At 38.1% G+C, this 14,151-nt stretch overlaps 1 protein-coding gene across 1 annotated transcript in view; it reads right to left on the bottom strand.

Moving 5' to 3' along the window:
- The window catches only part of VRK1 (VRK serine/threonine kinase 1), a 30,827-nt gene extending 26,098 nt beyond the window's left edge, over positions 1-4,729 (bottom strand). The window contains exon 1 of the mRNA XM_041476404.1: positions 4,661-4,729. The gene's annotated coding sequence lies outside the window, so the exon portion shown is untranslated. The remainder of the gene's footprint in view (positions 1-4,660) is intronic.
- Between the last annotated feature and the right edge of the window lie 9,422 nt (positions 4,730-14,151).

Below are 14,151 nucleotides of genomic sequence, written 5' to 3'. Positions count from 1 at the left end.
ATTTTATAACACTCTCCTAAATCAGAAATCTCACATAGCATCCACTATCTTCAAATAAGTAAATTTGATATTAAATATTACATCCTTTATACAGGGAACATCTAAAAGAACCTAGTCAGAGAGTAATGGACTCTGGCAGCAAGCAGTCTCCAGACATCACAGTCACTCAATACATGCATAAATACAGAAAAGAAGGTGCATCATTCCAGGCCAAAGTTCTTCCTTTTTGGGGTCCTTGTTAATTTGTGAAGAATCTTTGTGTCATGGAACCACATCTGAATACATTACTTGTATCTAAATGAGAAACTTCAACAAAACACTTTTATGAAACACTCACATCACAGGAAGATATTGGTATTTACCAATACCTACGTTGCACAAGCTTTATCATTATCACAAAACAGGATGTTTTAATTGTTCATTACTTTTCCATATCTCCACTTCTATACAATAACATTCTTCCCTACTATCAAGAGACATCTTACACATAAATTTTAACACTAGCTTTACCCACATCATTATCCATAGTCTCTTCAAGAAACTGCTCTCTACATCCCTTTGTCTTTCTTTTTTTTTTTAATCTTCAAGGTGATACATAGTTTACTGTCTTGGAGGAAGATCCTTCCTCCAGATTTTCTACAGGAGAAAAATGAGACTTTCAAGCACCAAAGACAATTCCAGCCAGCTCAGATAAGACCATACCAATGAGAAAGAAATGGTGTCAAAGTGTCAGAAGGAACAGTGGTAGAAAAGCCCACGTGTTGATATCACTTAAAAGAGCAGGCCAGGAAGATCACTACAGACCTTTAAGCAGCTTCACAGGCCATCTAAATCAGGAAATGGATTAAAACAAAGGGCAGACTGAAATGATTAGAAGTGTTAATGAAATAAACCAGAAGTCTGGAGCCCCAAAGCTGACTCAGATAAGGCAAGAAAGTGCAAGAATCAGCAGCATTGCCCAGTGACTCAGATGTGGGACAAGATCACACACACTGTCATCTGCAGGATACCAAAATGTACCCAAAATGAGCATACTTGTCCTCAGGCTAAGAAATCACTTACTGTCAATATAAGAACCATGCAGAGGCCTCGAAGGACTTCACCCCCTTGATCTCTGAGTTACTACAAATAATTGGAGCAAGACTTGGACAGAGGCAATTAGGTGCCTGAATGCTGGACAGATTGTTGCTCACAAAAGAAAATTTGTAGCCTCTCTTACAATAAGGCTAGCAAGCCTGTGAAACAAACCTATTGATACACTCCACATCTTTGACATTCACAGTGAGACTCCTGATAGCAGCCTTGCTTAAAAAGGAATTAAATTTACTTAAAATAGCTCCTCAAGAGCATCAAAGGAAGAGCTGGTGCTTCCCTCTTCTTCCACACCCCCGCTTATTTTGTTTAACATGGTCAATAATTGTATGCCTGAAGGTATTTATTTAAAAAAAAAAATTGTTAACAACAACTTCCCTTTATCCATAAAAGCAAAAATTCAAAATGGACATAAGTTTGAACGTCCCCAGCTGGGAACCCTGCCCTTAACAAATACACTAGATACACATACATGGTTTCTTGGCTGTCTGTATTCATACCCATCTGTTAACATGGCACTGTGCCTACTTACAAGTTGGTCAAACTATCAGCAGGCCATAGGTGCCAAACACTGATCGCTTGCAATGGGCAGCATGCACAATACTAAGCACTCAATCTCTTGCAAAAAAGCTGTTACCCAAGGAAATATTTAAGCAATGGCTGTACACGCTTCCACATTTATTTGGATAAATCCATTCACATATCTTCTATTGATTGACACTAAAGACATCTGGACACAGCAGAAATTTTCTACATGAAAAGATAGAACTAGAAAAAAAAACATGATAAAAAAACTTTTAAAAGACAATTAAAATTGAGTACAAATTCTATCATTCTATATGCTTTTCAAATCATAATACATTAAACACAAGGGGTTTGTCAGGAAACTTATGCACCACCAAACCTGACATAGAGCTGTCTACTGTACACTGCAGAACTGGAATAAAACCATCTACTTCTCCCTAAAATCACTTCTAAAAATTTACCACCATCCCTCCAAAAAGAAAAAAAAAACATTTTAAACTTTCCTCTCAATACTTCTTTCTATCAACAAAGGAAATATTTTCTATCCACAGGTATTGTAAAGTTTAATTCATTAGTTCCTGCAATCATGCCAAAGTCCTTGGAAACAGTGCCATGGATGTCAAGTACTGTACTATCATTCAAGTGTCAGACCTGACCCTACTTAGCTAAGGTGCCTGACAAGAACAATATTCAAGGCGCACGATTGTAAACAGCAGCATTTTATGTTGCTACAATGTGCTCAAAACAAAGATTTTCCTACGAAGAAGTATGAATAACAGAAGTCTATTTGTCTAAACTCTCTCCAGAAGCCTCTTAGTACTACAAAGGCTTCTACCTAATAAAACATCTTGGAAGAAACAGAATACACTGTACTTGAGATAGCACTATTGATGCAAAATTGTCTGCATATCAGTGGTGTTATCTTTACAAATGTTGCCTGCTACGACTGCTACTTAAGCGATACTTGAACTCCTAGAATAAATATGAATAGCCACTTCTCAATTCTTGTTGCCATTCATTATCAACAAAACTCTGAAATGAATACAAAACAAATTTATTTTGAAGGAATTTCTGCTATGTGTCAAGTTATACTGGTTGCTTCCTGATCTTCCTCTTTCATTCTCTGGAAATTTTAATTTTTACAGTTGTTTATGTTAGTAGGATGTATTTTCATTGCCAGCCCGAAGAAGGCATGCTGGTGACCTATGCTCCTAGAGGAGCAGGTAGTTCCAGCAAGACCTGAAATCTGTATATCATTAAAACTGCTCATTAGTCAAAGTAAGAAATCCATGTCTGCCTAAAAAAAAAAAAAAAAATCAACACAAGGAGAAAACAAAACTAAAATTTTGCTCAAGGAGTAGGGAAGAAAGAACATGACACTTAAAAACTCCAGAAAACTGTAGAGCTGTTTCATGGGAGGCACAACACAAAAAATAACTGATATGCTGGTGACTTGTCACACCAGGTGAGGTAAACAGTGAACAAAGACTTTCTTGAATAAATCAAACATTCTGTGACTGGCTGATCACTGTCTGTGAAAACCTCTCCAATCTAAGTTCCTGATTAAGATACTGGACAGTTAATGGCACTCACACAAGAAGAAGCACTACAGTTCTCTCCCAAGAAATAAAAATTATTTTTAGACAAAATTAATAAATGCCATTAATGGACAACTACTGAGAAATATGTAACCACAACAGCACCATAGTTACCCAAGGAAATGCCTTTTTCTCCTTTTTCTGCTAAACAAACCAAGATGACTTAATATTTTAGAATGCAGCTTGTCCAGAGGTAGGAAACAGTCATTTACAAGTGGAATGACTGTGCTACTAATTTCAAATTGCTTTCTCAATAATACATTACTTTTTTAAATGTAAGGTTATTTAAGGTTCTGTTGAAAATTTTAATCATCACTCAGTTGTTGCAATAAAAACCGGTGAGCACTGTAAGGTACCAAATCATGTCACTCCAAATCACCTGACCTCCACACAAACTGCAAATACCTGATACATGTGAGTGAGACACTTAAAGGTTTTTTGATAATTTAGCACACTGTATAGAAATCGTCAGCTCTGAAATTCATCAGGAATCCTACCTCACTTAGGGATTATCCCCAAGAATTTAGTGGGCAGCTGGTTCCTACAGATGATGACACAATCCCTTTAATACAGTAATAGTTATATGAAGCTTCACAACAGCTTTTGTATTTTTCTTAGCCATAAAAAGGGTCCATGGATTCCCTATAAATTAATAAAAGCCTATAGTTCTTACAGTGCTTAAGCACAAATTGAAAACCAAAGAGAACAACAGAGTTCACCCTGTCTGCAACTGCTGAAGTCTCAAACAAGGAAGGCAAACAGCAAAAAAAAGGAAGTGAAGAAAAACCACAACCAATGACAGAAACCAGCTTAGCCCAATTCTTACACACCAGGCCTTCCCTGACCCTAAAATCGCAGACTTTTACGATTTGTAGGCCTTTATTAAAAAAAAAAAAAAAAAAATTAAAAAAAAAAGTTTACTTTAAAGCAAAACTCAGGAATGCCTCCCAGCCAAGGTGATGCCACACCGAGACAATCCCGAAGGTGACGAACCTCTAAAGTGGCGCAGAGCATAGCTTTTACTCAGCTCCTCCGCCTGGCTTTAGTTCTAAAAAACTCCAAAAAACCAGGAAGTAAAACAATTTAGGCCGCTGCCACCGAAGGCAGCTTTGGAGGCACAGCCGGGAAAGGCGGATCCCAGACCCCACGGGGGAAACTGTGGGAGCTCGGCCCCACTGCCTCCCTTCCCTCCCTGGCCGGGAGAGGGACGGGAAGTGAAGGGAAGGCGCCTTCCCTGTCCTTGGGGAGGAACCAGGCTCGGGCGGGCCCCCGCGGTACCACCGGCCTCCTCCGCGAGGGAAGCGGGGAAAACCGCCCGCAATCCGCCAGCAGGGCCGGGGATGCTCGGTACAGCGAAACAGATGCGAAACAGTGCCCCAAAACTCGCCTCCTAAAAAAAAATCCCCAAACATCTGCACCCCAGAGCAGCCGCTGGCTCCAAGTACCTCCTGCGCGAGCGGGCCCGGCGCCGCTCCTTCCTCCCGGTCCGAAATTCCCGCACTGCCCGCGGCCCCCGGCGGCCCGCCCGCCCCGGCGCCACCTCCCAGCATCGCCCGCGCCCATTGGTCCGCAGAGCGCGGCCCTCCGCCTCCGTCCCTCCCTGGTCGCGGTACCTGCTGGGAAGTATAGTCCGTAGCCTCAGCAAGTGGCCGCAGGAGGGTCCGACACGGACTACACTTCCCAAGAGGCACCGCGGCCCGAGATGGGCCAAGAGCTGAAGTCTTTCACGGTCTTGGAGGCGGTTGGGTTGGAGAGCGCCTTTAAAAGCCGTGTGCCGCGCTCAGCCGTGCCTGAGTGCCGCCTCCCCGCGTTTGTGGGGCACTGCCAGGGCCGGTGACTGCACCACTGCCCTGGGCAGCCTGTTCCAGTGCTTCACAGCTCTTCTCAGTGAAACAGTTTTGAGAGTTAGAAGAAACCTTGGTTTCTTACGCTGCAATAAGTTTGGGAAGGCCTTTGTCAAGCTGATACCGCAGGATCAGTTAGGTTAGAAAAGATCATCGAGTCCAGCCTATGGACAACACCAGGTGAACTAGACCAGGGCACTAAGCCCAGCTTTTCCTTAAACACCTCCAGAGACGGTGATTCCTCCTCCTTCCATTGCCAGGCGCAAATGTCCGCATGTCTGCACCTGATTCTGCCGAGCTGTGAAGGGAGAGGGAGGAGCAGAAGACGAAAGACATGGCAAACCAGGCAATTTAGGGCATGTGGCAGGAAAATAAAAGGACAATGATTTTGTTTTGTGAATTTACTGGGTGTTTCAAGCTGTTAAAAAGGCCTTTGAAAATCATGGTCACTGTGTTGACATGCTGCAGTTTGAGAGGTATTAAATAGTACCAATCTATTATCTTTGTTCAAACAAAGAACTGTCATTCTGTGGTATGTTCATCATGACAGTATTTACAAAGATTTCCTTAACCACCTGGGCTACATGAAGAATACTAGAAATGTATTTTTGAAATATTAGGTGCTACTAGAGATGTTCAAGAATCTGAACTGTTCTGTATGTTCTGGGGAAATATGTTCATAGGAAAGACCAAAAGTTTGTTTGAACTGAGAGAAGAACACTACCAGACATGATAGCATTTCACTTGCAGTACCATCCTCTTTAGTACTGAATTACTGAGATCATGAAACCATTTTAAGACGCTGATAGAGAAAATTAAATGAGAAATGTATTAAACATTCCAGTCCTACATGTGAATCACATTTTTATTTAATAGAAGGTAGTTTCAAGTTCTAAAGTAAATTATGTTCTTCACATTTCCATTCTTCCAAAAATTATAGAATTAAATGTCTTATAATTCCAGTATATGTTCTCTTTCTGCAATCTTTATTTTTCTACTTTGCAAAATGAGAAGAAAAATGCATATACATTGCAGAAACACCATGTCATACTACACACAATGCATTAAAACCACAAAAGGTAATTTTAAAAATTAGTTAATTAATTAAAAAACAATTCCCAAATGAGTGAGGAGACTGTACCACCCCAGCTACTCTATAAAAGAGTACACATGCACTACACTCAGCTGTCCTAACTGGGGGTTGAAGACCACAGATGGGAGTAGAGATTATGGTTACTGAATCAAAAAATAATCACAGTATTCAAATTGCAGACCTCATGAATGGCTAGACCACAGAAGATTTTGCTAAAAACCTTGTGGTCAGAGTCCATAAACAGGCTGAAAAAGAGCAGTGGTATGATCACTTCCCGAGGAGCGAGTTTTTGATTCAGAGCCTTTTGTTGCCATGCACCCACTGTGCCCCTACTCTGGTGTATAAGGAATTACACTTCCCATCATATCCCCTTGTTGTCCTGCAGTGGGAATATATTGACACTAAGGGGAAAATGCGTTCACTGTAAACTTAATTCATGTCCTCCCATTCACATTTCACACTATTTTCCTCAGAGGAAAGAAGTTTTATAAATTAAATTAAGGTTTAAATTAAGGCGGTGGCTTTTTTGATCTAATGTGCTTTTATTAAGCTTTAAAAGAGTAATCACTATTCTCTAAGAATATCAGTATGGCACTCCTCAGAGTTGTCTTGTTTATCCATTAATATACATTTCAAGATAATGTAAAATTATCTACCCAGTAACCTCAGAGCCTGTGTGTATTTTAGGAGACTAGTACAATATCTGATTGTGTCTGGGTGCTGTTAAAGGTAGATAGGAACAAAACTGGTTTTGCCAATCTTTCCAGGTGTCTTTACAAATTAGACTAATTTTCGTATTTTTGGGAAGAAATAAAAATTTTTGTTTATTAATTCCTTCAGAATGCAGTGAATATGAAACTGTTACTTTGAATACTTAATCAATTTGATGAGACTTTTTATTTACTCAGTGAAGTTACTACACATCTGTCTAAAAAGTTCCCCATGAGATATCATCTTAGTTTTCCTCACCAAATAAAGGTACAATATTGGCTTTTGTTTGGGTCCATTTCCTAAAGAACTTAATAAAGAATCACTTCAGCAAAATAAATATTTACCTCTCATTACAAATGAAGAATCAGACACAGAGGGGCTGAGTAAAGTTTGTTTAGCTTGAAAAAAAGTGATAAAGGAAATTTGTAACAAATCTCAAAGACCTGGTTTACTTGACTCTTAATTCTATATTATTAATTAAAAAGACATTATTGATGGTACTTTTCAAAACATTTTAAATTCAAAATTAAGATGCTGAGGCAGGAAAATACTTTTAAATCTTGCAGCTCTTTTAAAATATCATCTGTATTCATTTCCTGAGTAGTTAATTTGTTAAAGAGAGGAATGGAATATGGGGTAGAAGAGATCCAGTCTCTACAGAGTACCCAATAATTCAGCAGCAAGGGGATGAAGTATTAGAAGAATTGATGAAAACACTCATGATGAAAATTGGTGAAAGGAAAGCTACACAGTAAGATCCATTGGAAGTTTCACTTTTTTCCTGGCAGTTTTGTGATGCTAACAGACACATGATTTGAAGCTGTTAAAGGAAATAATTTTAAATAAGTTGAAGCTTCTAAGATGAGAGCTTGCTTGAAGTGCATTAAATTAATCCAAATTAAAGGACTTTTATGAGTTTCTAAAGCATTTCTATGTTTTCTTTGGTCAAGGTCCAAACTCATATGCATAGGCAGTTTCCCTCTACTTAAATGACTGAATTGTCTTCACTGTGAAGTGTCTCCCCCCATCCCAGTTAGAGTGATATTTATAGGTATAAATGCATTTTATCTGGGGGCACTGTATATCCTACACTGCAGATTCACTCACATGCACACAAACAGCAGTGCATAGGATCCAACTGTAACGGCACAAAGAACTTCTGTTTATCATCAAACATTTCATATATTCCATTACATGTGAAAGAATTATTATCTGTCCTGTTGCAGTGCAATGCTTTTTCCTGTAATGGAATTTTACTCTGCAAATTTATTTTGGTATTAAAAGGTTCCACTTTATAATGTCTATGGTTCAATCAGTGATCTAAAAGGCACTTAAATACTTTGAACAAGATACATAAAACGCTTTTATTGCAAAGCTTTGCTGTATCTACCAATTTTACCATTGATCTCTTTCCATGTAAGGCAGTTCTGGAAGCTGCCCATGCTGTATAAAATCACATGGTGGCTTTTGATCTCCAGCTGGTGATTAAAGCACATTATGGAGGTTTGAAATTTTCTTGTGGTCATTAACATACCTCCAAACACTTCTCTGCTAAATAGTAGTGTTGCCATTATATACTATTTAAATAAGAAAGCAGAATTCTATAAACTTATTATTTGCTATTCTTTGTAGCTCAGAGGACATAGATCTGTTGAATGAGGTGATCCTATACTTAGCTGTGGACTTCTTGATCAAATAGTGATTTCTTAAGGTGATTTGGCTCCAGCAAAATGCACGAAAGAATGAGGTTATATTTTTTAAAACCCTCTTTTGATGCAAAGAGGGAGAGCTCTGTGCCTTGTACTCCCTATCTACAGTTCCCTATTTCCCACTGCTTAAAGACATTGCTATCACTTCCAAGGTCACCAAGCTGTCATATGTTTTCTACAGTGGATTTTTAAACAATGCAGTATTAACTCTTTTGCTTGAAAATAAAAGAAATAGCATCCTTCTGCACACTTTTTGAAAATGTATTTGTGTGTTGGGAAAAATAAAGAATCACCATGTACTTGTTAATTCCTCTAGCAATCTCTTCAATTCTTTTCACAGAAAATAAATGACTATGCTAGCTTTATATATATTTTTATCTTTCACTTTATTATATTAGATTGCATCTTATTTGTCATTTTTACCAACTATACCTTGCCAAGAAGCAAAGTTTATTGAATGTTACCCAGATACAGAGGAAAACATAGCACATGTTCAAAGATATTACAGTCAGTAAATACCAAATAAATTCAAAAGCCTTGTTGGTTGTTCTACCCTGTCTCCTCACTCCCCAAAATAGAACAAATATAGGTAACCTGGTTTCTGACAAGTCAGTGGTTACAGACGGTTAAAAGGGAATAAAATCTGGGTCGAGGGAAAAATATTGGCCTGGAATGGATTTTGCAGCTGTAAGGGAGACACTTGAAAGGACAGTAAAACTTGTGGAAGAGATGTGCAGGCAAAATATCAAGGTTAGCAGGTATCAGCAGACCTATGAAGGAGCACAGTTTTGAGTCAATTATACTGTGTGGCACCTTGAATTATTTAAATCTAGGAAATAATAATTTCTATCTCTGCATTTATCCATCAGTTTCATGAGAGACAGCACTAGAAATTTATCATTTAGGTAATATTTTTACTTATAAACTACATGCTGAAACACCTAAGATCTTTTATAAGATTTGGAGACAGCAGTTTTTGTCTGAGGAGCATGTTGTTCAGAGAAAAAAAAAAAAAAAAAAGCTAATGAAAATCAGCACATTTCACCCTTTTTTAAAATCAAAAGTTAATCCATATTCATATAAATAGGGGTTTTTGTGAATTAATTGTCTCCTACAAACTTTCTTTGAGGAAGTAAAAGGGGCAGAAATCATTGACTGTTTCCTTGGAAGGAGAAGTAATACAATGAAAATTAAAAATAAACCACTGCAATTCATTATAATTCATACTTGTCTGTCTTCTGGCAAGCTTTATTATACAGAAATAGCTGTCTGGAGAAGAAAAAGTACTTACAGAGCTGCTATTCTGTACTTGAGCATAGCATGGAATCCTTCCTGTCATGCCACTGCACTGCATAGTGTTGGTGTTCATGACCATGCTAGTCTACATCATATTTACGTGGCATGTAACAAAATACAAGATTTGCATAAGAACTGGTTTTCCCCAATCTCTAATGGCACTAAGAAACTCTAAAAAAGCGCTACCACTAGGTGTCTCATTGGTTTCAATGCACTACAACCTAAGAGCAAGAAATGCTCCGCAAAATTTAACAAAAATACAGTTGATTACCACTGGCATTCCCTCCTTTGTTACACCAGCACACCCTGAATTTAGTCACATGCATTACTGTAACCAAGCTGTCAATCAGATTTTGGAATATTTCAATTTTTGACATAATTGCAGCAGAATCCCTACAGCCCATCTAGAACATGGGTATGGCAAGATTGATATTGTGTTATAAAATGTGATCTGACCAAAAAAAAAAAAAAAAAAAAAAAAAAAGACCCCACAATGCAAAAATTAAAGAAACACTGAACTGCTAATGCATCTACCCCGGAAATGTGTTACATAAGGTAGATTGTCAAGAGTCAATATAACTGCCTGCCCATTCACTGTTCTTGTGCTTTAGATGTTTAAATGTTGTCTGTCATTTTTATTTTTGCTTACAAATATATAGCTTTAATTTTCTTAATTGGAACCAACTGTACAGAGAACTCTTTTGCTATTAGGCTTGCAGCAAAAGATTTATAGAAACAATCAGGAGAAAGGGGATGCCAAGGAGAGCCTTGGGCTGATGTTGATATTCCTCTGAGACAGCCCCATCTATGATAAGCCACAAAGCCAGTGGGCCATTTCATTGGCATTTGTAAACAGCTCATTGATAAGACATTTAGAGTATATATTGATAACTTTTTCAAGAATTTCATATTCCTGTTTTTTGATGCATAGTGGAGAAGGTCATTTTTATTGTTAATATTTCAAAACATGAGAGATGCAAGTAGAGGTGGAAGGCTCTTTAGATGGAGATCCATCTGTCAGCAATTGCAAGGGCTCCCCTGAACACATATGTTACAAACTTCAGCCTGGCTCAGGTGAGCATTAGGCAGATAGAGTCTCTCTCGCTTTTGGGACAGCAGTTTGTGTTTTAACCAAGAAGGTAATTTTTACCATCTGATGACTATTTCATGTCCTCTGTGAATGAGTTTGCAGACCCCAGCATCATTTTATGTAGACAGATGTCCCCCTTCACGAAAACAACTGTCACAATTGGCAATGGTTGTCACACGTGCTGGCAGCAGCACAGGCTCAGGATGAATGGAAAGGAGACAGAAGAGCATCCTCTGGCTGCAGGGAGCCAGGTGAGGATGGTGGATGTTTGCAGCCCCACTGACAGTGCTACATTTCAGTGTGCAGGACTGTTAGTGAAGAAAGCTTCTGTGTGACCAGTGCTCTTTGCTTTAAAGGCCACTTGTTTGGATATTTGTAGACAGGTATTCCACTAGAATATCTTGATGCAAATGTGTGTAGATAGCTTAGGACAGCTTCTTGTCTGATGATAAATTAATAATTGCTTTCTTTCTGATGGTAGGTGGGGGAAATTGCAAACACATTTTTCACTGAAGAGTTATGCAAGGCTTTAAGAAGCTGCCGAAACACACATGTAGCTTCACACACAATCTCATCACTTTTCCAACCTTGACTTCAGGAGACACTCTGTAACTCTGCTCCTTCTTTCCATCTTCTTTCTGTCCTCAGGGTCTCATTTGCTTATTTTCCATATCACAAGCACTGGCCCTGTTATTCAGAGAACTACTGTTTTACTTGAGTATTATCTCACCTCCTAAGACCTCTGTTTTTAAGATCTGTTTTTTCAAGTTGAGTTGCCGTATTTTCATGCAGACATCTGCTGAAAGCATTGAATTAATTAATATAGTAGTAGCAACTAGGAAAACATGATAATCAGTTTTGTCCTCTGCCACAGTGAAATTACCAGGGCAGAGAAAAATTGTGTAGAATCTGATGGGCTCTCTGTTTTATGATTTGTTACTGGGACAATAGGTTAAATTTCTGCCTTTTACTTCCATTCCTCCACCTCTTTTCCCTTCAAATGCTTGAACCTGACTCCATCCACACATACGAAAGATGACCTTGCGTATCTCATGGTGGAGGTGGTGAGTTCCACATTCCCTGCAGACTGGCTGCTTTTTGACAGGAGATTCTAAGCTTTGTCCCTCTCCAGCTGCCTATAGCTCATATTTGATGGAAGTATACTAGGAAGGAAGTGTTTACCATCTATTGTTGAAACAGCTAATTTTTTCAGTAATGACGTGGCTTTGAAGATATTTAAATGGTATGAAACCTACATCAATGATATAAATAGAGAAGCAAGTTCAGCAGTTTTTGTGACACTGTATACTGACAGTATTCTAAACTGTCCACTAAACATTTTTCATTCTCCCTGGAATATCAACATACTGACTGCAATATTTCTACCAATGTTCTTTTACTTGCTAATAATCAAATTGAAGCCATCAACCTTTTCATTTAGAACTACTTGCTCCAAAAAGTAAGCACAGCCATTTGAAACAATTTTGTAGCTATGTCAGATAGAATGTAAGTTTTAAATTGTTGAATTGTAAGACTGCCACCTCGTAAACATATTATAATGTATATTGGTCTATTCTGGTGAACAGCTGAATAATAATGTACTTTAAAAACAGTTTGAAATGCATCTTCTAAGATATAAAGCAGAGAGGATGACTAATATGAGAACATGGCATTTCACAGCAAACTTAATGAAAGCCTGTGAAAACTACAGTATCTCATCACCACACTGGCTACATTGGCTGCAATACAGTCAATACTGTATTGACTGCTAGAAAGGCTATAAGTATAAAGCATTCCATCTCTCCTGATGAAAGTAACTTAGCTGGGTCAAGATTGATGGGTAAAAGAGTAAATATTCCAGCTTCATGAATTTTATATAACTTATTCTTGAATATTTCTTAGGATTGTGTCCCGTCTCCTTGACCAAAGTAAACTTTGCTTTTCCTTCATTTTCAAAGAGCCTTTTGAGAATGATCATTAAAGTAGGAGCATATTTTTAATACATAATTTATCTGCAGAGCCCCAAAATAGAGCCTGCTTTGCCTGCATTTCTAGTTGTAAAAACTTGAGAGGATACAACTACTTTTAAAATGAGTAGATTGCCTGATGAGGTGTTTTACCTTTTTTATTAAGTTATTTGTTTAAAGTTGAAAATGTTTCCTGAGTGCTTGCTGTTTACTTAACTTTATATTGTTTGTGTGTGAGACATCATCCTAGCAGAGGGACAGTTCTGCCTGGCTCAGGCATGAAATCATTGCTGGTGTTTGCTCGATCCTGAATGCAGAGAGAACTAAATTATCCCAAAGTGCACATGCTGTCTCTCTCTTCTGCTTGTGTAGATGTTATTCAAGTGCTTGTTTGGGGATGAAAAGCTCCCTTCCTGTAGTCAGCTATCATGGAGTATTCAACATAAACATAGATGCTACATTGCCTCTCACTCTTAATCAAGACCCCATGGTATGGCACACAGCACTCACACCCCAGGCATCAAAAAAAAAAAAACCCCACAACTGTTCCAGAATCTTAAAAAAACCCAAACAATATAACCTATATAACCAGAAACAATATAGCCCTATATAACCAGCTAAAGATACACTTGCTGCCACTTCAGCACTGATATCTTTGTTCTGTTGTTTAGATTAAGCTCAAAATGTAATTAATTGTTTAGTGACCAATTTTTGTGTCATATGAAAGAGAGAAAGGCTGTGTTTGGCAATGTTCAGAATGCGATGCAAGAAAAATTTCTCATATAAGAAAACTGAAAGGGAAAATCATATGCATGGAAGTTTGCCATTTCTGTATGCAATTGGTCAAATAGGATACGTAACCTTCTCCTGCAAATGTTGTTTGTCACATCTCTGAATTGCCAGAGCATCTGCTGGAAATAAAAAAACTATTATGTCATTCTAGAATCACAAAGGTGAATGGAAGGAAGAGGTGTGCATGTGTAGGTGTGTACCTTCCTAGGGATATCGTGAAAAAACATTTGTACCTGGTCTTTAGAGCAAGCCATTTGTGAACAATTAATTCACATTACAGGTATAATATACTGGGTAGAAGTGTTTGAAGTTTTATTACTGATTAAGATTCTAATTTATTAGGTTTAATAATCTTTAGTTACTAAACACTCAAAAAATGGAAAGCATAAAAGACTGAAAGGACTTAGGGATAATTTTCTTCATAGAATGACATA

This window comes from Pyrgilauda ruficollis, unplaced genomic scaffold (genome assembly GCF_017590135.1).
Source record: "Pyrgilauda ruficollis isolate IOZ18807 unplaced genomic scaffold, ASM1759013v1 scaffold38, whole genome shotgun sequence".
In the NCBI taxonomy this organism is placed as follows: Eukaryota; Metazoa; Chordata; class Aves; order Passeriformes; family Passeridae; genus Pyrgilauda; species Pyrgilauda ruficollis.
This window is presented reverse-complemented; position numbering and strand designations above follow the sequence as displayed.